At 39.9% G+C, this 21,715-nt stretch overlaps 1 long non-coding RNA gene across 1 annotated transcript in view; it reads right to left on the minus strand.

The window, feature by feature from the left end:
• Positions 1-21,715, minus strand: part of LOC308417334 — a 178,276-nt gene that overhangs the window by 114,314 nt on the left and 42,247 nt on the right. The window contains exons 2-3 of the long non-coding RNA XR_013974942.1: positions 18,773-18,910; positions 16,818-16,920 (exon numbers count right to left, since the gene is read on the minus strand). This is a non-coding gene — a long non-coding RNA (uncharacterized lncRNA). The remainder of the gene's footprint in view (positions 1-16,817; positions 16,921-18,772; positions 18,911-21,715) is intronic.

Consider the following 21,715-nt stretch of genomic DNA (forward strand, 5'->3'; position numbering starts at 1 on the left):
AGAAGTGTTCCTCTTTCTCCACATCCTCACCAAAATCTGCTATCACTTGAGTTTTTTATCTTAGCCATTCTGGATGGTGTGAGGTGGAATCTCAGGGTTGTTTTGATTTGCATTTCCCTGATGACTAGGGATGTTGAACATTTATTTAAGTGCCTCTCAGACATTCAGTATTACTCAGTTGAGAATTCTTTGTTTAGCTCTGTACCCCATGTTTAAATAGGATTGTTTGATTCTCTGGAGTCTAACTTTTTGAGTTCTTTGTATATATTGGATATTAGCCCTCTATCAGATGTAGGATCGGTAAAGATCTTTACTCAATCAGTTGGCTGCCATTTTGTCTTCTTGACAGTGTCCTTAGCCTTACAGAAGCTTTGCAATTTCATGAGGTCCCATTAGTCGATTCTTGATCTTAGAGCATAAGCCATTGGTGTTCATGAAATTTGCCCTTGTGCCTATGTGCTCTAAGCTCTTCCCCACTTTCTCTTCCAATAGTTTCAGTGTGCCTGGTTTTAGGTGGAGGTCTTTGATTCACTTGGACTTGAACTTTGTACAAGGAGATGAGAAAGAATGGACTTGTATTCTTCTGCATGCTGACTGCCAGTTGAACCAACACCAAGTGTTGAAGAGGCTGTCCTTTTTCTGTTGAATTTTTTTAGCTCCTTTGTCAAAGACCAAGTAACCATAGGTGTGTGGGTTCATTTCTGGCCCTTCAGTTCTGTTGCATTGATCTACCTGCCTATCTATGTATCAATAACATGCGTTTTTTTTTTTTTTTTTTTTTTTTTATCACAATTGCTTTGTAATATAGATTGGAGTCAGGGATGGTGATTCTCCCGGAAGTTCTTTTATTGTTGAGAATAGATTTTGCTATTCTAGGTTTTTTGTTATTCAAGATAAATTTGCTCTTTCCAACTCTATGAAGAAATGAGTTGGAATTTCGATGAGGATTGCATTTTATCTTTAAATTGCTTTAGGCTTAATGGCCATTTTTACTATGTTGATCCTTTGAATTCATGAGCATGGGAGATCTTTCCATCTTCTGAGATCATGTTCAACTTCCATATTCAAAGTTATGAAGTTCTTGTCATACAGATTCACTTGCTTAGTTAGGATCACACTAAGGTATTTCATGTTGCTTGTGACTACTGGGAAGGGTGTCTTTTTTCTAATTTCTTTCTCAGGATGTTTATCCTCTGAGAAGAGGAAGGATACTGATATGTTTTAGTTAATTTCATAACCAGCCACTTTGCAGAAGTTGTTTATCAGTTATAGGAGTTCTCTGGTAGAATTTTTGGGGTCGCCTAAGTATACTATCATATGATCAGCAAAGAGTGATATTTTGACTTCTTCCTTTCCAACTTGTATACCTTTGACTTCCTTTTGTTGTCTAATTGCTTTCAACAGAACTTCCAGTACTATATTGAATAGGTAGGGGGACAGTGGGCAGCTTTGCCTAGCCCTTGATTTTAGTGCAATTGCTTCAACTTTCTCACCATTTAGTTTGATGTTAGCTACTTGTTTGATGTATATTTCTTTTACTATGTTTAGGAATGGACCTTGGATTCCTGATCTTTCCAATTCTTTTAATATGAAGGAGTGTTGAATTTTGTCAAATGTTTTCTCAGGAATCTAAAGAGATGATCATGTGTTTTTTTTTTCTTTGAGTTTGTTTATATGGTGGATTATGCTGATGGATTTCCGTATATTGAACTATCCCTGCATCCCTGGAATAAAGCCTAATTGATCATGGTGAATGATTGTTTTAATGTGTTCTTGGATTCAGCTTGCAAGAATTTTATTTGGTATTATTGTATCGATGTTCATAAGAGAAATTTTTCTGAAGATCTCTTTCTTAGTAGGGTCTTTGTGTGGTTTAGGTATGAGCATAATTGTGGCTTCAAAGAATGAGTTGGATGGTGTTCCTTCTTTTCTATTTTGTGGAACAGTTTGGAAAATATTGGTATTAGGTCTTCTATGAAGATCTGATAGAATTATGCACTGAACTCATCTGGTACTGGGCTTTGTTTTTTTTTTTTTTTTTTTTTGTTTGGGAGGCTTTTGATGACTGCTTCTATTTCTTTAGTCATTATGGGACTGTTCAGATGGTTTAGCCAATCCTGATTTAACTTTGGTACCTGATATCTGTCTAGAAATTTGTTCATTTCCTCTAGATTTTCCAGTTTTGTTGAGGGTCTGATGATTTCTTGAATATCTTCAGTTTCTGTTGTTATGTATCTGCTTTCATTTCTGATTTTGCTAATTTGAATATTCTGTGCCTTCTGGTTTGTTAGTCTGGCTAAGAGTTTATTGATATTATTGATTTTCTCAAAGAACCAAGCTCCTAATTTGTTGATTGTTTGTATAAGTTTTTTGTTGTTGTTGTTGTTTCTATTTGGTTGATTTTAGCTCTGAGTTTGATTATTTCCTGCCGTCTACTCCTTTTAGGTGTATCTGCTTCTTTTTTGTTCTAGAGCTTTCAGCTGTGCTGTCAAGCTGCTAGTGTGTTCTCTCTCCAGTTTCTTTTTGGAGGCACTCTATGCTATAAGTTTTCCTCTTGGTACTGCTTTCATTTCATCCCATAAGTTTGGGTATATTTTATTTTCATTTTAATTACATTCTAAAAAATTCTTAATTTTTTTTCTTTATTTATTCCATGACTATGTTATCATTGAGTAGATCATTGTTCAGCTTCCATGTGGCTTTGAGGTTTTTGTTGCTTTTGTTGTTATTAAAGACCAGCCTTTGTCCCTGGTTATCTGATAGAAAGCATGGGAGTATTTTGATTTTATTTTATCTATTGAGGCCTGTTTTGTGACTGACTATATGGTCAATTTTGGAGAAGGTACTGTGAGGTGCTGAGAAGAAGGTATATTTTTTTGTTTTAGAATGAAATATTCTATAGATGTCTGGTAATTCCCATTGGTTCATAACCTCTGCTAGTTTTGCTGTGTCTGTGTTCTGTTTCTGCTTTTATGATCTGTCCATTGATTAGAATGGGTGTTGAAGTCTCTCACTATTATTGTGTGTGGTGAAATATATGCTTTGATTTTAGTAGGGTTTCTTTTATGAATGTGGGTGCCTTTGTATTTGGAGCATAGATGTTCAGGGTTGAGAATTCATCTTGATAGATTTTTTCTATGATGAGTAAAAAGTGTCCTTCCTTGTATTTTTTTTTTTGATAACTTTTGGTTGAAAATTAATTTTATTAGATATTAGAATGACTACTCCAGCTTGTTTCTTAGGACAATTTGCTTGGAAGTTTTTTCCAGCCTTTTACCCTGAGGTAGTGTCTGTCTTTGTTATTGAGATGAGTTTCCTTTATTCAGCAAAATCTTGGATCCTGTTTATGTATCCAGTCTGATAGTCTATGTCTTCTTATTGGGGAATTGAGTCCATTGATATTAAGAGATATTAAGGAATAGTGATTGTTGTTTCCTGTTATTTTTGTTAAAGGTAGAATTATGTTTGTGTGCTTCTTTTGGTTTTCTTGCATAATTATTTTTTTACTTTTCCTTGGGTGTAGTTTCCTTCCTTGTGTTGGATTTTTCCATTTATCATCCTTTGTAGGTCTGGATATGTGAACAAATATTGTGTAAATTTGGTTTTGTCCAGGAATATCTTGTTCTCCCCATCCATGGTAATTGAGAGTTTTGCTGGATATAGTAACCTGGGCTGGCATTTGGGTTCTCTTCAGGTCTATATGACTTCAGTCCAGGATCTTCTAGCTTTCATAGTCTCTGTTGAGAAGTCTGGTGTAATTCTAATTGGTTTGCCTTCATATGTTACTTGTTCTTTTTCCCTTACTGCTTTTAGTATTCTTTTGTTTTTTGTTTTTTGTTTTTTTGTTTTTTTGTTTTTGAACATTTGGTGTTTTGATTGTAATGTTTTGGGAGGAATTTCTTTTCTGGTCCAATCTATTTAGAGTCTGTAGATTTCTGGTATGTTCATGGTCATCTCGTTCTAAGGGTAGGAAAGTTTTCTTCTATGATTTTGTTGAAGACATTTTCTGTGTCTTTTAGTTGGGAGTCTCACTCTCTTCACCTATTACCCTTAGGCTTGTTCTTCTCATTGTTTCCTCGATTTCCTGGATGTTTTATGTTAGGAGCTTTTTGATTTTTGCATTTTTATCTAACTGTTGTGTCAATGTTTTCTACTGTTGTCTTCTGCTCCTGAGATCCTCTATTCCATCTTTTGTAGTCTGTTGGTGATGCTTGCATCTATGACTCCTGATTTCTTTCTTAGGTTTTCTATCCCCAGGGTTGTCTCTTTTTGTAATTTATTTATTGTTTCAATTTCTTCACCTGTTTGATTGTGTTTTCCTGTAGTTCTTTGAGTGATTTTTGTGTTTCCTTCTTAAGGGCTTCTACTTGTTTACATGTATTCTCCTGTAACTGTTTAAGGGAGTTATTCATGCACTTCTCAAGGATCTTCATCATCTTCATTAAGTATGATTTTTAAGTGTAATTCTTGTTTTTCTGGTGTGTTGGGAAATCCACTACTTACTGTGGTGGAAGAACTGGGTTCTGATGTTGCCAGGTTGTCTTGGTTTCCACTGCTTAGGTTCTTTTGCTTTCCTCTTGTCATCTTGTTATCTGTAATTATAGGTGACCTTGTTGTCTCTGACAGGAGCTTGTCTCTCCTGTGGGTCTGAGGACCTATGAGCTCAGGAAGGAGATTGCTCCTGAGTGTTTGTCTTTTTGTAGGCAGGCAGTGAGTTTTGAAGGCAGTGACTGGTTCTGTCTTCTTGAGCTCAGGTGGGAGAGTACTTGTGTGGCTGTTCTCAGCTGTCTGAGGACAGATCCTGACTTCTGATGGCAGTGACCCAGCTCTCTCTCTGGGCCAGAAAGGACCTGTTCCCAGAAAACACCACTCTACCTGCGATCTGAAAACTCCCAGCGTTCCCTCCCCGAATATTCGGTGGAGGTGTGTGGCAGTCTCAATGTGGGCTCAGGTGAGAAAGTGCTTGTGAGGCTGTTCTGGGAGCTCAGCCATCTGTATGCAGGTCCTGAGTTCTGATAGTGGTCATCCTGTCCTCTCTCTGGGCCGGAAAAAGCTACAGATATTGTATAATTAAAACAATAACATATGGGGCTTGAGAGATGGCTCTGAGGTTAAGCACAATTTGCCATTTTCTCAGAAGTCCTGAGTTCAATTTTTAGCAACCACATGGTGGCTGATAACCATCTATGATGAGATCTGGTGCTTCCTTCTAGTGTGCAGACATACATCCAGGCAGATCACACTATACATAAAATAAATACATCTTAAAGAAGAATAACATGAATTATGACACTTTTGCCAGCATATATATAACTTGGATGAAAATTTTAACATCTTAAGAAAGGAGAAAAAGTGCCAACATGGCACAAAATGGAATTTTGAGACCTGTGTTTATAAAAGAAATTGTATTCTCATGACAAAAACTTCAAGTCCCAGAGGTTTCACAGTTGAATTTTATCAAACAGTTAGAAAAATACTCATTATACATAAACATTTTAATTCAAAATAACATTCCAAATATATAAAACTCTGTAAGATCAGAGGATCAGAAAAACATTTGACAAGCATAGAAGATAAGAATTTCAAGAAAAAGGGACTAAAAAGATAATCTTATTCTCATAAAGGGTTCCAAAATATAACCCACAGTATTATACATTGTAGTAGCGTATTAGTCAATTCTCAATTGGGAAAAGTTCATACTGGCAGTAAGAACTGTGACCAAATTGAGATCCATCCCATGGGCAAGAACTAATCCCTGATACTAATGGTACTCTGTTACTCTTGTAGACAAGAGCCTAACATAACTGTCCCCTGAGAGGTTCCACCCAGCAACCAGTGGAAACAGGTGCAGAGACCCACAGCCAAACATTAGCTCAGGGACTCCTGTGGAATGGTTAGGGGAAGAATTTAGGGACCCGAAGTGGACAGGGACTCCACAAAAATACCAACAGAGTCAACTAACCTGAACTCTTGAGGGCTCCAGGAGACCGAATCAGTAACCAAAGAGCAATCATGGGCTGGACCTAGGCTTCCTACAGATATGGAACAGATATGCAACTTGGTCTTCATGCTGGTCCCCAACAACTGGAGCCTGTCCCTGAATCTGTTGCCTGCCTATGTATCTCATTCCCCTAACTGGGCTGCCTTGTCTAATCTCAGGGGGAGAGGATGCACCTAGTCTTGCAGTGAATTGATGTGCCAAGAAATCGAGCAATACCAATCAGGTGGTTCCCCTTCTCAGAGAGAAGGAGAGAAAGAATGGAGGGAATCTGTGTGAGGGAGTACTGGGAGAAAAGTGGAGCTGATTGTGAAATGTGAAATGAACAAATACATTTTTAAAGTGAAAAAATTAAATAAATAAATAAAAGAAAAGTTGAAAGACCTGAGATTTTCAAAGATATGTAACAACCACACTCCCATAACTGTAAAAAATTTTTTTTTATTTCTTACAAAACCAAGCATTCATACTGTGTTGTTTTCTTCCTTCCTTTTTTTCTTTCTTTTTTTTTTCTGTTTTATCTTTTTTTCCTTTTTCTGATCTGGTGTTGGGGATTTTGAGACAGATTCTTACTATGTAGTTCTGGCTGCTCTAGAAGCTCATTATGTGGAGTTCTGGAACTAAAGGCAAGCTCTACTACTTCAGCTCTTACTGTTATATTATCTAAGAGAAATTACAAAACAGATACACAGATTGTGACAGTTATTCTTAATTTTCAATTTGGAAGAAACTAGAATTACCTGTGAGACTGTCATCTGGGAGGCTCTGAGGGGGATTGCATTACATTAATCAAATGAGAAGCCCCATTCACTAGGGTGACACTGTTCCCTGTTGGGCAAAGGCTGTGACATTGTATCCCATGCTCTTTCTCCTGATCTTGGATGTGGTGTGACCAGGTAACTAGTCACTTCAAGTCTCTGTTCCCTTGACTTCCACACTGTCATCATGCGCTGTATGGGCAACCACAAACTCAAACATAGTCTGAGTATGTTTAACTCTGTTAAGTTGCTTGTATCAGGTATTTTATCACAGCATCAGGAAAAGAAACTAACACACACACAAATATTGGTATGAAAATATTTACATCAATTTATTCATAGTAGCAGAAACCTTCTATTTCTTTATGCTTTCCCCCCCATTCTTGTTTAAGGATCTCTATCATCATCTTGAGGTATGATTTCGGGTCCGAGTCTTCTTTTTCTGGAGCGTTTGCCATTTCGCTGTGTGCTTTAATGGGAGAGCTGGGTTCTGGTGTTGTCAGATTGTCTTGGTTTCCATTGGGTAAGTTCTTTCTCTTTCCTCTTGCCATCTTGTTGTCAGTGATTATATGTGGTCTTGTTGTCAGTGATTGGTTCCCGTCTCTCCCGTGTACCTGGCCTGTGTCCCTGGATCTCCGCTGTTCTCAGTGGCAGATGGCCTGAGCATTTGTTTTGCATGCACAGGCCCTCCAGGTGGATACCAAGTCCCTAGGGCAGAGTTCCTACTCCCTTGAACCAATGGGGGGGGTGGGCTTTCCGCACTCTCGGCCCAGACCTCTCTGCGCCCTGGCTACTCTCAGCACAGTCTCACCAGGCCTGTGTCCCTGGATCTTCGCTGTTCCTGGAATAGAAACCTTCTAAATGGCTTGAAAGTGACCCAATTAAGACTAAAGAAGTTGTAACCGGTACTTAGTAAAAATGAATAACTAATATGCAACACAATGATCGGCCTTGAAGACATCATGTTAAGTTAAGCATTATCTCAAAAAGATAATGCTAAATCAAATCAGGGGGGAAAATGCAGATTTCTGATTACTTATGGAAGAGTGAGGGAAAGAAAGGCATATGCTAATTGGTAGAAATTATATGAGTACTAACATTTATATATTTCAAAGAATATAAACTTGGTTGTCATAGAAAAATAAGAACTACTACCAAACACCGAATCACAGCAAATGATGTATGAGATACTGTTGGTTCATAAAATTTACTATGATTTTGAACCAAAAAAAGAAAAAAAAATGCTAGAAACATCCCACTAGCTGCCATCAGAATACACCAAGAAACTAAAGTCCTACATACAGCATTTGGTGGCACAAACAAGGTATATTGACTGATATAACTGAATTGAGTGCCCAGAAAGTAACCTATGCAAGTACAGATCTGAAGACAATAGAGAAATCTTAGTGTCTCTGTTGGCATTAGGTTTGTCTGGGCACGAGCTGAGAAATCTATTTAACAACAGTCTCCACTGTCTGCTTTTGGAAAACACCCCTCTTGATTAGGGAAATTCTCAGTGGACCCCATCTCTTAAGGATCCTGCTGTCTTCTAGTGCTGAGGACAAGGCCCCATATGCTAGACATGGATCTACAACATGTAGCTACAACTACTATGCGGGATTTTGGTCTCACTTTGGTCTGACCCCTCCTTCTATAATGCTATTCCCGCCTTTTATAATGGGAGTTTGCTTGGAAGTATTTAGGTTGGGTTTTTTTTTTTTTTTCCTTCTTCTTCTTCTCCTTGTTTCCTCTTCAAATATTTTTAAACTTCAGGTGCTCAGAGCTAAGAATTTGTCTTTAAGTCTCAGAGGAGATGTGACACTCTTCAGAACTGTTAGGACTCTTAGGATACTTGGAGAGGATGATGAGGATGCTTTTTGCATGGTGAGATGGATGCTTTGGCTTAGTGAGATGTGTTCTTAGATCAGGTTGACAGCGGTGCCCTTGCGATGTTTGATCCTTGCTGTCAATTTGATTAGACCGAGAAGCCCTTTAGGTCCTTGAAAAGCATATGAGAAGTGTGTCTTTGAGGGCTTCTTAAGAATTAAGTGGCAAAGGCCCATCATTAATAGCAGATAGCACCACTGAATGCATATTAGATAGAAGGAGAAAAAGAACCTTGCATTGATTTCAAAGCAGAAGACATGGGGCAGGAGGATCATGAGTGAAACCCTGCTCCCCCCCCACACACATTTGAGCTACTTAGTGAATGCACTTATGGAAAAGGATGGAGGAAGGGGAGGCTGCTAGCGCAGTTACAGTTTTCTCTCCTTTCCACTGCTTCATGGCTGCTATGAGGCTCCATCTTGTTCTCCGTAACACAAAGGACTGACACCTATGAAACTGTGCACCCACATTAAGCTTTCTTCCTTTTAATTGTTTTGTTCAGGTGGCTAACACACCACTCTAGAGTATTAAAAAGAATGTATCTCAGTTTTTACAGATTTGAAAAGTAGTCTCAGTGAGGCAAAGAGCCTTGCCTTGGATCACACAATCAATGTACACCAGAATAACTAGAAAGAAGAACAGTCTTCTGAGTCTACCTTCATCCCCTGGCCAATACAATGCATTTGCAGCATGGAGTGATGTATGTTCTTTACATTTACAAAGACCTAGACTGTGAAATATCTACTTTCCAAGAAGCTTTAGTACAGTTACTTTTAAATTTTTGCTGCTATTAATATTCTTATAGATTTATTTACAAGCATAAAAAGAATATGAAGAAATTCTTTAGACGCTTAATCAACATGCCCTTAGTGACATTTTGTAGAGTGAGAGTACAGTGTCTCAACTAGACAATGATATTCACTAGTCATAACTGGATTGTGCAGTTTGGCTGCTACTCATGTGTGAATACTTCTTGGGTTTCTGTGTTTTAATGTACATAGAGGTTCAGTGTTCATCCCCACTATCAAGACACTGAATAGTTTTTATCACCATACGTATTCTTCATGTTGTCTCTTATAAGTAACCCGTGGTCTTCTTTCAGTTTCTAAAATATTGTCATATCACAATTTAATGTACAGAGACTTCTCTATTGTTAAAATTCTCTTCTTTCTTTCTTTCTTTTTTTCATTCTTTCTTTCTTCTTTATTAATCATCCCATTTTTTTACATCCCAAATAATATCCTACTTCCCAGTTACCCCTCCACAAACCTCTATCCCATATCTGCCCTCTCCCACACTCCTTTGCCTTTATGAGGGTGCTCTCTCACCCACCCTCTCCCACTCCACTGTTCCAGCATCAAACCTCCACGAGAAAAGGGTCTCCCCTCCCATTGATGTCAGAGAAGACCATCTTCTGCTACATATATATCTGTAGCCATGGATCCCTCCCTCCATACTCATTAGTTGGTAGTATAGTCCCTGGAAGCACTGGGTGGCCCAACCACTGATGTTATAGGGTCTTTTCTTGCATTGTGATGTAGAACTGATAAACATCTGTGCAGAGGGACTTTGAGATCATCTAAATGGTCTCTGCCACACCCAACAGACTTTCCCTCCAATGATTTATTGCTATAATAAAAAGCAGTTTATATTTCTGTATATTATTCTGGTATACTGCAACCCTACTAAGTTACTCAATGAATTGATTTTTTAATATTAAAATAAATTTAGATCTTTTTTAGTTAAATACTATTATATTAAAATATAACCCCCTTTGCTGGATTAGGGTTGCTAGACCTCAATATATGATTGTTTTGTTCATGCTCTTTAGGATTCCTTTGTATTTTTTTTCCCAATGTCTTTCTCTAGTCTAGACATCAGAATAATTCTGACCATATGAAGCATATTTGGCTATATTCACAAACAAAAGATTTTTTTTGGAAGATGATAATTTTATGGAATTTAAGTCAAAAAATTTTCTTAACTGGCTGGCACAGACAACTTGGCCTAGAGTTCTCACTCTCATTTACCCCCTTCCCGCCCTCCCTCTCTTCCTCCTTTCCCACCCTTACCCATTCCCTCCCCTCCTCTCCCTCTATTTTCTGGTGTTTTGAGAGGCTCACTTTGTCACCTAGGCTGCCCTTGAACTTATGACCTTGACTCCCAGCCTCCAGTATGCTAGTCTTACAGGTGCATGCCTGCTATCCTTCTCCTTGATTCTGTTGTCTGGCTAGATAGTTTTCAATGCTATCATCTTTCCAGTGGACCAACTTTTGGTTTCATTCATTTTTCTCTGCTTTTTCTGATCCCAGCCTTATTGAGTCTTGTGATCTGTTCCTGTTTTCTGTATGTTCACCAACTCTTTGTTGCCTATTTTATGTGGATGCGTAAATATTTATTCAAGCTCTTCCTCTTCTTACAGCCACACCATGGCTATCCATTTCTTTTTCACATTGTTCTAACAATATTTTTTCTCCTGCTTGTTTTTTCAGTTATTTGTTCTTTAATATGTGGATTCTTTCTTGAACTGTATATCGTTTTTAAGTACATTACTTAAATCCGAGATACAGGTGAATGTTCCTAGATATTGTTCTCTTATGGTTTCTAGTTTTCTAAGAACAAGGTGCATATAATATCAGTGGGTATGAAGTTGTTGTCCTTTTTGTAGGCACCAAGTCAGTCCACCTTGGCTGCTCTTCTGTGAGCATTCAAATAGTGTACTTTGTGCTCTTCTCTAATATTTGAGATACTTTCTAGATGTCAGGTAAGTTATATTTTGCAGGATCTTGTTCTATTTACATTTTAATTGATTGAGGTATAAATCACACCTCTAGTCATATTTATGTGCCCTTTGCATTTATTTGACAGAAGTTGGATGCCATTAAGTATTGTCAGATTACACTTCAGGTCACGACTCAAGAAAGCAAAGGTAAACATTCTAGGTTCAAGTCTTACCTATATAGGAATATGTATTCTTCCCTTATTACCACTAGAGCTTGGCTACCCTATGTTCCCTTGATCCGGATGGGGTTTTTTATTTATTTTTATATTTATTTATATTATTTCTATTTTTATCAGATATAAAAATATACAGTATATTGATATTTGTTATAATAACTATGCTCTATGATCCCTGTTTCCTGCTTTACATGTGCATAAAAAATCTACATTCTACTGAAATTTATGGAGCCAATGGCGTGATGTCTATAATTAGTTTTAAAATGTACAAACAAAAGACATGCATTCGCACGTGCACACACACAAACACATACACACTCATTCAATCACAATTGTACATAGCAATAGAGATAACTTATGTCTTGACAAAATAAAATTTAAATTTCATTAATGAAAGTCTTTATATGAGTCTACTTTATATACTTGAAATATTTCAGAATAAAAGAAAAATATTATATATCTTTGGAAAGGTCATGAAAATAGAGGCCATCAGTTGTGAAGAAGCACATCACATTGATAGGCAGGTTGACCCTCTGCCAACCATCTATGTGCACAATGCAGCATTCTGTAGCAGCACAGAAAGGCCCCGTTGTCTCTGCAGCAGCAACAGCAGAAGGTTAGGGTGTCTGGGTAGCAGAACCCTGAAGTCTGTATAAATGACGTCTTGTTGCAACCAACCAACAGCTTGTAGAACAGAGTTGTCCTCAGTCAAACAGCCAGCACTAATAAACACAACCTTTCCACTTTAAAACACTCCTCTCAAAGTGAAAAGAGACTTACATCTTGCAACAAGATAGTACTAAAGGAAATGTGTCAATAAAATATTGTTTAAACTTATTTAACCATATAAAAGAAGTTACTATAATATCTTAGTGATGATCTATGGGGTGGAAGTTGTCACAGCATCTGTGTATGGCAGTCTGGCAAGATGCTTCAAAAAAGAAATTGTGTGTGTCCTTGGATCTCACTCAAGGAAATTAACCTTTACATATATTCATAAATGGCCAAAATAACAACTTTCTAAAACACTACCATTAAATCACTGTTCATAGTAGGAAAATGCTGAAAACCACCAAAAATATCTATCTTTAGTCTATGAGCAACTGGGAATATCACACAGTTGAAATTACAAACATAGCTTTCATTGAAAATAATTTTTAATGGGGCATACCTTGGACCATGTATCATTTCGTATATATATATATATTTACACAGTTGAGTTTCTACAGCCATGAAAAATTATGAATCATTTGTGAGCAGGAAAAAGAGTAGAAGTTGAGATCACCATGAGAAGCAATATAAACCACACTCTGATAAAACATCATATTTCTCTCATAGATACAATCTAGATTTAGTAAAAATAAAATGAGACATGAAAATAGGAAGGAGACAACTATGTGGGGGGGAGTAAAAAGAAAGGAGGAACATGCACAAGTAATTTTTTAGCCTCAGATGCTAAATGCTTTCTCTTACATGCAGAATCTCAATTTAAATACATATGACATTGGCATATGCAGTGTTTGAATCCTGTAGCCCTTCGCACCCCATATGAAGAGGTGGTAATAAACATTTTCTTTTACTGTTCATAATAGCTTTATGGTGCTGGTAGTGGTGGTGGTAGCGACTTCAGTAGTGATGGCGGAGGATGTGGTGGTGGTGTTGGTGATGGTGGTGGCACTGGTGTCCGTGGTAGATAGCTGCGGTGACTTGTGATAACCCCTTTGCTTCAGCCTCCAAAGTGTTGGGATTACAGGCACGTACCTTTAATAATAACACCACCATACCTGGCCACCTCTATTATTTTTTTGAGCACTTATTCTTAAAAACTAAACCAGAGCCTTTGGCAACTATTTCATTCTCTGTGTGGGAGAAGCTACCCTATAGTTTTCAGGTAAGGCTCCCAAGTCGACTCTGTTCATAGATTGAGCCACCCTATAATGGCTCGTGCGGGCTCACTAATAATATATGGAGATAGAATGTGCTTAAATGAACCCTTCAGAGAAGAAACTCTCCCCAAAGAACTTATTGATGCAACAATCTGCTATGTGTCCACTTATAGTCCCCTGCCTTGCCTGGGCTGTGTGCTCTCTGCCAATCCTGGAAAAAGAGTGGAGTTAAAATCTATTCCTGGTAGTCTGAAATTGATCAATTATTTCTTCCCCGAAGTAACTTGCTGAAGACATGTATTCAGGCCAATCTGGAAATAGCACAGTAGACCTGAAGCAAAGTACACAGCCTCTTTCCAAACAAGTGGTTTTGTAATGTCTTTATTTAACAGCAAAAAAAAAAAAAAAATAGTATGACAGGTAAGCTTTTCTGTATGACAAAGATGAAGAAGCCGAAACACTTTCTCCAATGGTCCGTGTGCTAAGGCAACCTTTCCCCACCGCCTACAGATGTAGTGAGTGGGCTCCATAGGTTGCTTGTGAGATTGGAGGTCTGCGGTCACAAGGTGGGGTATGGTGAGGGTAAACCTCTGTTTCCAGGCATCCAAACAGGACTGCAGGGAGCATTTGCTCAGCACGGTGTCACTGTCATGCATCCTGGCTGCTTCCTTTCAGTGTGTTAGCTTAAGAAATGGCAGCCCTTCCTGCTTCTGTCCTTCCCTATAGCTGTGGAGGGGTTTCAGCACTCTGTTCACACAGTAGTTTTCCTTCTCCCAATTTCCACATGACTACGTACGCCAGGATTTCTGAGGCTAGGCAACTCTGGCACTACAAGGTAGTTATGTCTTGTTGCAGGAAGCTCTTGTGTGTCCTGTAGGCTGTTGAGCCTCATCTTTAAACTTCCTAGATGCTAGCAGCATCCTATTCCTAGTTGGGACAGATTAATGTCATCAGAGATTACCAAATATGGGGAGTGAAGTTAGCCCTGGCTGAGAATCATTATTTTAGAGAGACTTTGAGCTTTCCATAGGCTTTATCTTCTGAACATGAAGAGAAAAATGAAATGTGGCTGCTGAACTATAGCTGGCTCACTTCCCCCACATTTATCTGACCAGACACTAGAGCTTGCAAAATAATGGATGGAGGACACATCGACAGAAGGAGTCACACTTTGCCCTTCAAGTGATTTTTTTTTTCAAATTACCCTTGAAGGCATGTAGGGGAGGCCTGTCTTCTTCAGTCTGGGTTTTTATGAAGCAGGGAAGTCAAGAAAAGAGGGAATGACTTTTTTCCCCCTGTGGGTTCTTAACTGCTAGAACTTTCCTGACCACACAGAACTGACCCTGGTTAACTATTGTTATAGGCCTCACACCGTTTCTCATACTAATGACTAATATCTCCGACTTAGGGATCTTATATAAGACAGTTTCTTGGGCTCCCTAATAGGTTTCCTAACTCTACTGGTCAGCTCTAAACACATGCACATGTAGGTAGCACTTATTGGACTCCGTATGTTGTACACACACACACACACACGTACACACACACACACACAGTGTCATTAGTTCAAGAGGGAATGAGGTAACACAGGAGGGGCTGAAGGAGGGACGAGGATGGGCAAACTGATATAAACACTATGTACTCTTGCACGAAATTCTTAAAAAATTAAAATAAAGATGATGGTTTTTCCCCCTTCTCCATGTTCTCAGTTCAGAACTTATTTCCCACCTTGTCCTCTTTATTAATTTCGTTGTGTGTTTATCTAGTAGGCGTTCTGAGTACCTACCCAATGTGGCATATGATAGTTCTTAGTTCTCATAGAGGGATTCCCGGTATTAATTCTGCTCACACAGCCACTTCACGGAACCTCTCTACTGGGGACAAGAGTAGTCTGTTTAGATTCCTTTTTAAAGTCACTTTTGCATTCTGACATTTAAGAGAAAAATAATTTTGACACAGCCAGGATTTGGTTTTTGTTTTGCTTTGCAGACATTTGGAATAATACTGCTGATCACCATTTGCACGCTCCTCCTTTTAGTCAACACTGAGTCCTCAGCTCATTTCCCCATTACAGTTGATAAACACCCTTGAAGACGCATGAGAACATGTCTGTCATTTCCCTAGCCCATCCTCCTCAGTGGAGCACTTAAATAGTTTTCATTTTAGTCTGTAATGAAGCATTTTATTTTTGTTATCACGATTAGAAACACTCGAATGCTGTGGCTAAATGTCCTTGGGCCTGGAGCTTTCGGTGGTTGCTTTCACACCAGCCCCTGGGAGCACAGCTAGTGTTGGAGGGCCCGGACTCACGCTTCTTGTTCTGTTGCACACAGCTCAGGTGCTGTCTAAAACACAGGCTCTGCTCCATGAGCTGTAATGACCCCATACAGGCATGATTAGGTGTGTTATTTCACTGAAAAATTGTTTTAAGAAAAGGTTTTAAAACACTATCTACTATCTTGGTGCTTTTTTTTTTTTCCGAAGCCAGAATAGCCACGATATCATTTAAATTTGAGTTTTTTTTTTTCTCTACTGTTATGAGATCATAGGATGATTTTGTTAGCATTTCCAAGAGTGTAATCTTGGGACACTGGTTTGAGTCATCTCTCTAACATCAAGAGGATACCAGTCAGGACCATTCATGGGTGGCCATTTCGGTCCTTCTGCTGAGTGCCAGGATTACTCCTTCCTGCTTCCTTGAAGACAGGTGTGAATCAGGCAGTTTTCTTTGGCCAATGAAAAGTGGCTCTTTCTGTAGAAGACTCCATAAAACTATTTCAGGAGTATTTCTTTTTGTCCTCAACCACAGTGCCAGGTCACTTCTAGCCTGGGTCCTGGGAAAGCTCTGTGAGGAAAGTGTGAACCAAATCCCAAAGTGGCCTACGGTAGGTGTATAGCTAGAGTAAGACAAAGATGTTCTAAGCCACCAAAACAGAGACTCTAGTACCAGGCCAGCACTGAGAGGCTAGTGCCCAGAACCTGAGTACAGGGACATTTCAACGTCAGAGACTCACAGTGACTCTCCAAGTAAGTATTTTTTGCTACAAGCAAAGAGTTGCATGATATTTTTATGTAGAATCCATTCAACTCCGAGCGGCAAAGTGGGTGACGACACAGTGCCATCTGCCAGCTCGAATAATTTTTGTTATCATAGATTATAAATTCCGTTTTAATATTCAGCAGGGAAATGACTTAATGCTGGTTGGCTTCTGGCAACTTTAAAAAAAAAATTGTTCCTCTTTCGCAGCAGACCCATAAAAACTAATAAAAGAAAGATCTAACATTTATTGGTCATTCATTATATGTCAGGGTCTCTGCCAAGCATCTTACCGGCATAGTCTCCAGTATTTCTCCTCAAAAGTTGACGATGTCAGTAGTGAGCCGTCTCTGGTTTCAGGGGAAGAAAATTGGGCTTGGCCACTTCATTCTGTTGCTGTGAAAAATACCATGCAGCTTAGAGGAAGAATAAATGTTTGGCTTAGACTATCAGCTTACAATCCATCACTGGGGGAAGCGAAAGCAGGAGCCCAAGCAGGAACCTGAGGCAGAGTCCAGACAGAAATAGCCTTGCTGGCTTACTCGTGGACTCATATTTAAGGAGGTGGCTTGGATGAGAAGCCCATCACAGTCTCAGGAATTTGAATACTTGATCACCAGAAATGCTCTGAGGGTTCAAGGCCTCCTGCCACTCCTACTTTACCCCCTTCTCTGTTTGCTACTGTGATTTGAGATGTGAGATCTCAGCACCCATTCCAGTCACCACGCCTTCCTGTTGTCATGTCTCCACCATGATGGCCGTGCACCCCAATCCCTCTGGAAATGTAAGCCCTAAGGAAACTCATCCTTCTGCAAAGTGCCAGGGTCGTGGTGTAAAATAAGATAGAAAAGGAACTATTACACTGAGGTGGCTTTCCTACACAGTCCAGAGCCATCTGCCCAGGGAATTAATACTACCCTCAGTAGGTTGGTCCCTCCTGCTTATGAGGGAATTAATGCTACCCTCTGTAGGCTGGTCCTTTCTATGTCAATTACCAATCAAGGCAATCTCTTTTCAGAAATTTTCACAGGCCAATCAAACCTAGACATTCATTTAATTGAAACTCATCTCTTAGGTAACTCTGGGCTCTATGTCAAGATGACAGTTATAGTTAGCAAGGATAGATACCCTGGCTCTTCTCTGGCTTTCTCCACTTAGGATTTTATATTGCTCTATTTGAATTCTGCTGGGCTGACACCCTTTACTGATGTTGTCTTTCTCTCTTGCTCACCTTTGTCACAATTGGCATCAAGATTTTCATCTCATGTAGGATTTCTGTCAAACTAACTACTGCTTAGCAAATACCATTCAGACACTAAAATCAAATATCAGTGAAATTGACCTTTGCCCTTGAGAAGCCACCAGTATAGCAGTGCTAGTTCACAAATCAGTGTGAGCCACAAGTGCAAGGTACCCGGGACACAAATATATTAAGTGTCAAAAGTGATGTGGGAATACATTTTAAGCATGTCATTAACACAGCAAATCAAATATGTTATCACTAAAAGATAAAACCGGCATAGGAAATAAAATTATTTTGCTTTTGTACTGTTTCTGAGCCATTTCATTTTACAGGTATCACCGTATGGACATCTAGACCAGCCACAGGCTGGTGGGGCCATTGTCTCAGGTGGCAGGTAGCAATTGCAAAGCCCAGCACATGTCTGATGGGAACGGATAAGGCATAGACATAATTGATACATAATATATATACATAATAGCCACTGCTGTTTGTTTTATGAACATGTTGTTCAAGATTAGAAAAGAACTGTGAGATTAGAATATACTCAGAACAATCTGGATGTCCAGCAAAGGGACACTAAACTCAAGCTGGAGCTCCAAAAAAGCTCGCAGAAGAAGATGGTTGGGCTGGGCAGAAACAGTAGAAACTGGCTATAAAGGCCATTGTAAGAAAAAACATAGTAGGCGAGTCTTTCTTCTGTGATTGTCTGCAGGTTTATAATGTCCTCCTGTGTACCTTGCTCAAGGAGAACAACATGAACGTTAGAGTGGGCCTTTGTAACCAAGTCTGCTTTTGCTTTTCTATTAACATTCTCCCTTTTAGGAGAAGTCTTGGGGTTGTTAAAATTGGTATCTTGTATATAACCACACATTTAAAAAAAAACAAAAAACAAAAACAGGTAGCTGTAGTTACTGGGTAAGATTTTTTGGAAATTTCCTTAACAGGGATTAACTTGGATAGGAAATGGTATTTATCCCTTGCCCCTTTCTTCCAGTCTCTCATTACCTGGAAAATAGAAGAGCTGAGAAGAGCTTCAGCAGATACTCCACGACTCATACTGTGGATGGAAAGCACACACCATGGACATCCGAGGAGAAAGATACACAGCATCTGTGACTGTGGAACTGTGTTTCTAGTTCTGAGCTGCTCAGGAGAGAAAATTAATCATTAACCCGTTTCAGCCACTGCTACTTGTTTTATGTTCTTTTAATTTATTTTTTATTGGATATTCTATTTATTTACATCTCAAATGTTACCCCTTTTCCTGGTTTCAGCTCCAGAAATGCCCTATCCCATTCTCCCTCCTGCTGCTTCCGTGAAACATACAAACCTAGTCGTGGCTGATGGCAGATGTAACTGCCATCATTCCCAGAAGATTTTACTGAGCACATGAAACAAAGTTAAGCTACTAGGTAAGGTTGTAGAGCAACAGTTCTCAACATATGGGTAGAGATCCCTTTAAAAGTGTTAGAACCCTTCCACAGTTGTGGCTTAAAACTATCCAAAAATACAGATATTTATTTACATCTTGATTCCTAACAGTAGCAAAATTACAGTTATGAAGTAGCATTGAAAATAATTTTACGGTTGGGGGGTCACCACAATATGAGGAACTGTATTCAAGGGTCACGGCATTATGAAGGGTGATTTTCTGTAGACAGAGGGGTAGTGTTAACACAAGGTTGAGAACTCATAGCTATGACTTCAATGCAGCAGTTGCTCTGGCGTATGCTGCCTCTATTCCTATTGCTGCACGTTCTTGAGGTAGCTGCAATGCTTCGCAGTGGCCATGATGGTTGCTATTCAGTATGGGACATCATCCAAAGAGTGGTGTGTGGTCACCATTCTCTCCTGATTTGTACGGAGACAGAGTCCCTTTGCCTTGGTAATTTGTCAAGTAGCCCATAAGCAATGTGGAAAAGAGAGGGAGTGCCTCTTTCTCTCTCTTTAGCCCTATCCCAGGGCTGCTGTTTGTTCTTCAAGGACCTCTGGTTTGTCATGGCTGGCCATGGAGAAAGTTCAGCCAGGCCCTTCTCATCTGTGTCTCCCTTCTCCTTCCTGCTGTTTGCCCCCTGGCTATGGTGCCCCTCAGTCAGCATCTCTGGCAGAGGTACTGATCCTCAAACCTCTCAGTTGTGCAACTCATCAGCTGCTCCACCGGGAGGGCTCACTGGGGAGAGAGGTTGCTGACTCAAGTCTGATTTCCATACCAGCTGCAGAACTTAGTCAACCGCAAGATCTGTCCTACTTGCAGGTTGGCCAAATCAATCAGTGGCTTATTGGGCATCCTGACTAACCTTCAGAGCTAGGCTTAGTTTACCCCTGTTGCCAGTGGTGGGATGAGCCAAGACAAATACCCAGGCTGTCTGCCTCACCGCATCCAGGTGTAGCCAGCCTGCAGCCTTGGCACTTGGACTGGGCATGCTTCTGACTAACCTAGATTCAGCTGTTTCCAGTCTTTCTTTTTGTCCTCACTCCTGGGCATAGAAACAGATCTGCCTGTGAGTATGTCTGTCTCTAAGGTAACTAACTGGACATACCTTAGGGTAAGGTTTGTATAATGAATACCTTAGGCTCTGCAGTCTTTGCTTCTCTCTCTCTCTCTCTCTCTCTCTCTCTCTCTCTCTCTCTCTCTCTCTCTCTCTCTCTCTAAAATTTTATTGAATAGTCTCTGTATTTACATTTCAGATGTTATCCTCCCCCCCATTCTATCCCCCCTCCGTTTCCCATTACCTACTTGAAGGTGCTCCCTCTCCCAACCTCCCTCTCCCACCTCAGCGCCTTGGCATTACCCTACACTGGGAAAACGAGCCTTCGCTGGACCAAAGGCCTCTCCTACCATTGGTGCCAGAGAATGCTAAACTCTGCTGCATTTGCAACTGGAGCCATGGGTTTCTCTCCATGTAAACTCATTGGTTGGCGTGTTAGTCCCTGAGAGCTGTGATGGGTTTGGTTAGTTGATAATTTTCTTCTTGCCATGGGGTTGCAGACCCTTTCAGTTTCTTCAGTTCTTTCTCTAGCTCCTTCATTGGGGTCCCCTGTTCAGTCTGATGGTTAGCTGCAAGCATCCTCGTCTGTATCAATATGGCTCTGACAGAGCCTCTGAGGAGGCATTCATATCAGATTCCTGACAGTAAGCACTACTTGACATCAGCAATAGTGTGTGGGTTTGGTGGCTGCATATGGGATGGATCCCCAAGTGAGACAGTCTCTGGATGATCTTTTCTCCAATCCCTGCTCCTCTATTTGTCCCATTATTTCCTCCCATGAGTGTTTTGTTCTCCCTTCTAAGAAGGACTGGGGCATCCACCTTCTGGCCGTCCTTCTCTTTGAGCTTGATAAGTTCTGTGAATTGTTTCTTGGGTGCCGAGCTTTTTGCTTACACTCTCTCAGCAATAACATAGCAGTCTGATGAGAGTATAGATATTACTAAGTAGAAGGGTCGACCTTGTTCCCACGAAGCATGACTTAGAGACACTGATGTCAGAATTCCATGTGGTTTTAATCTGTCACAAAGTATTTTTGCTTCAATTTTTCTAACCATGTAAAAATGTTCCTCACTCATAGGCCATGCAGACGCAGGCACCGGAGCTAGATTTAGTCCAAAGGCCCCTTTTCACCAACCTCTAACCAGGAAGAAAGACCATGTGGTGATTAAGAACATGGTGTTTATTTTGCCTCTGCCTTGTCTGTGTGTGTAAATCCCCGAGCTGGTGCTAATTGGCTGTGTAACTTACCACCACCCCCTTCATCTCAATAAGCTTCAGGCTCTTTATTAGCATGTACAACACAGGACAGAGCCTCAGTTAAGGAGATAACAGATGTCAAGTAGATGGCCCAGCATATTCTGAGGACCCATTGTAGAGCCAGTATTGGACCTGACACTAGGAGAGATTCTTAAGTGAAAAGCACAGCAGGTTTTTCAGGAGTTTGGAGGCGCCCAGCGGG

This window comes from Micromys minutus, assembly GCF_963924665.1.
Source record: "Micromys minutus genome assembly, chromosome: 2".
NCBI lineage: Eukaryota > Metazoa > Chordata > Mammalia > Rodentia > Muridae > Micromys > Micromys minutus.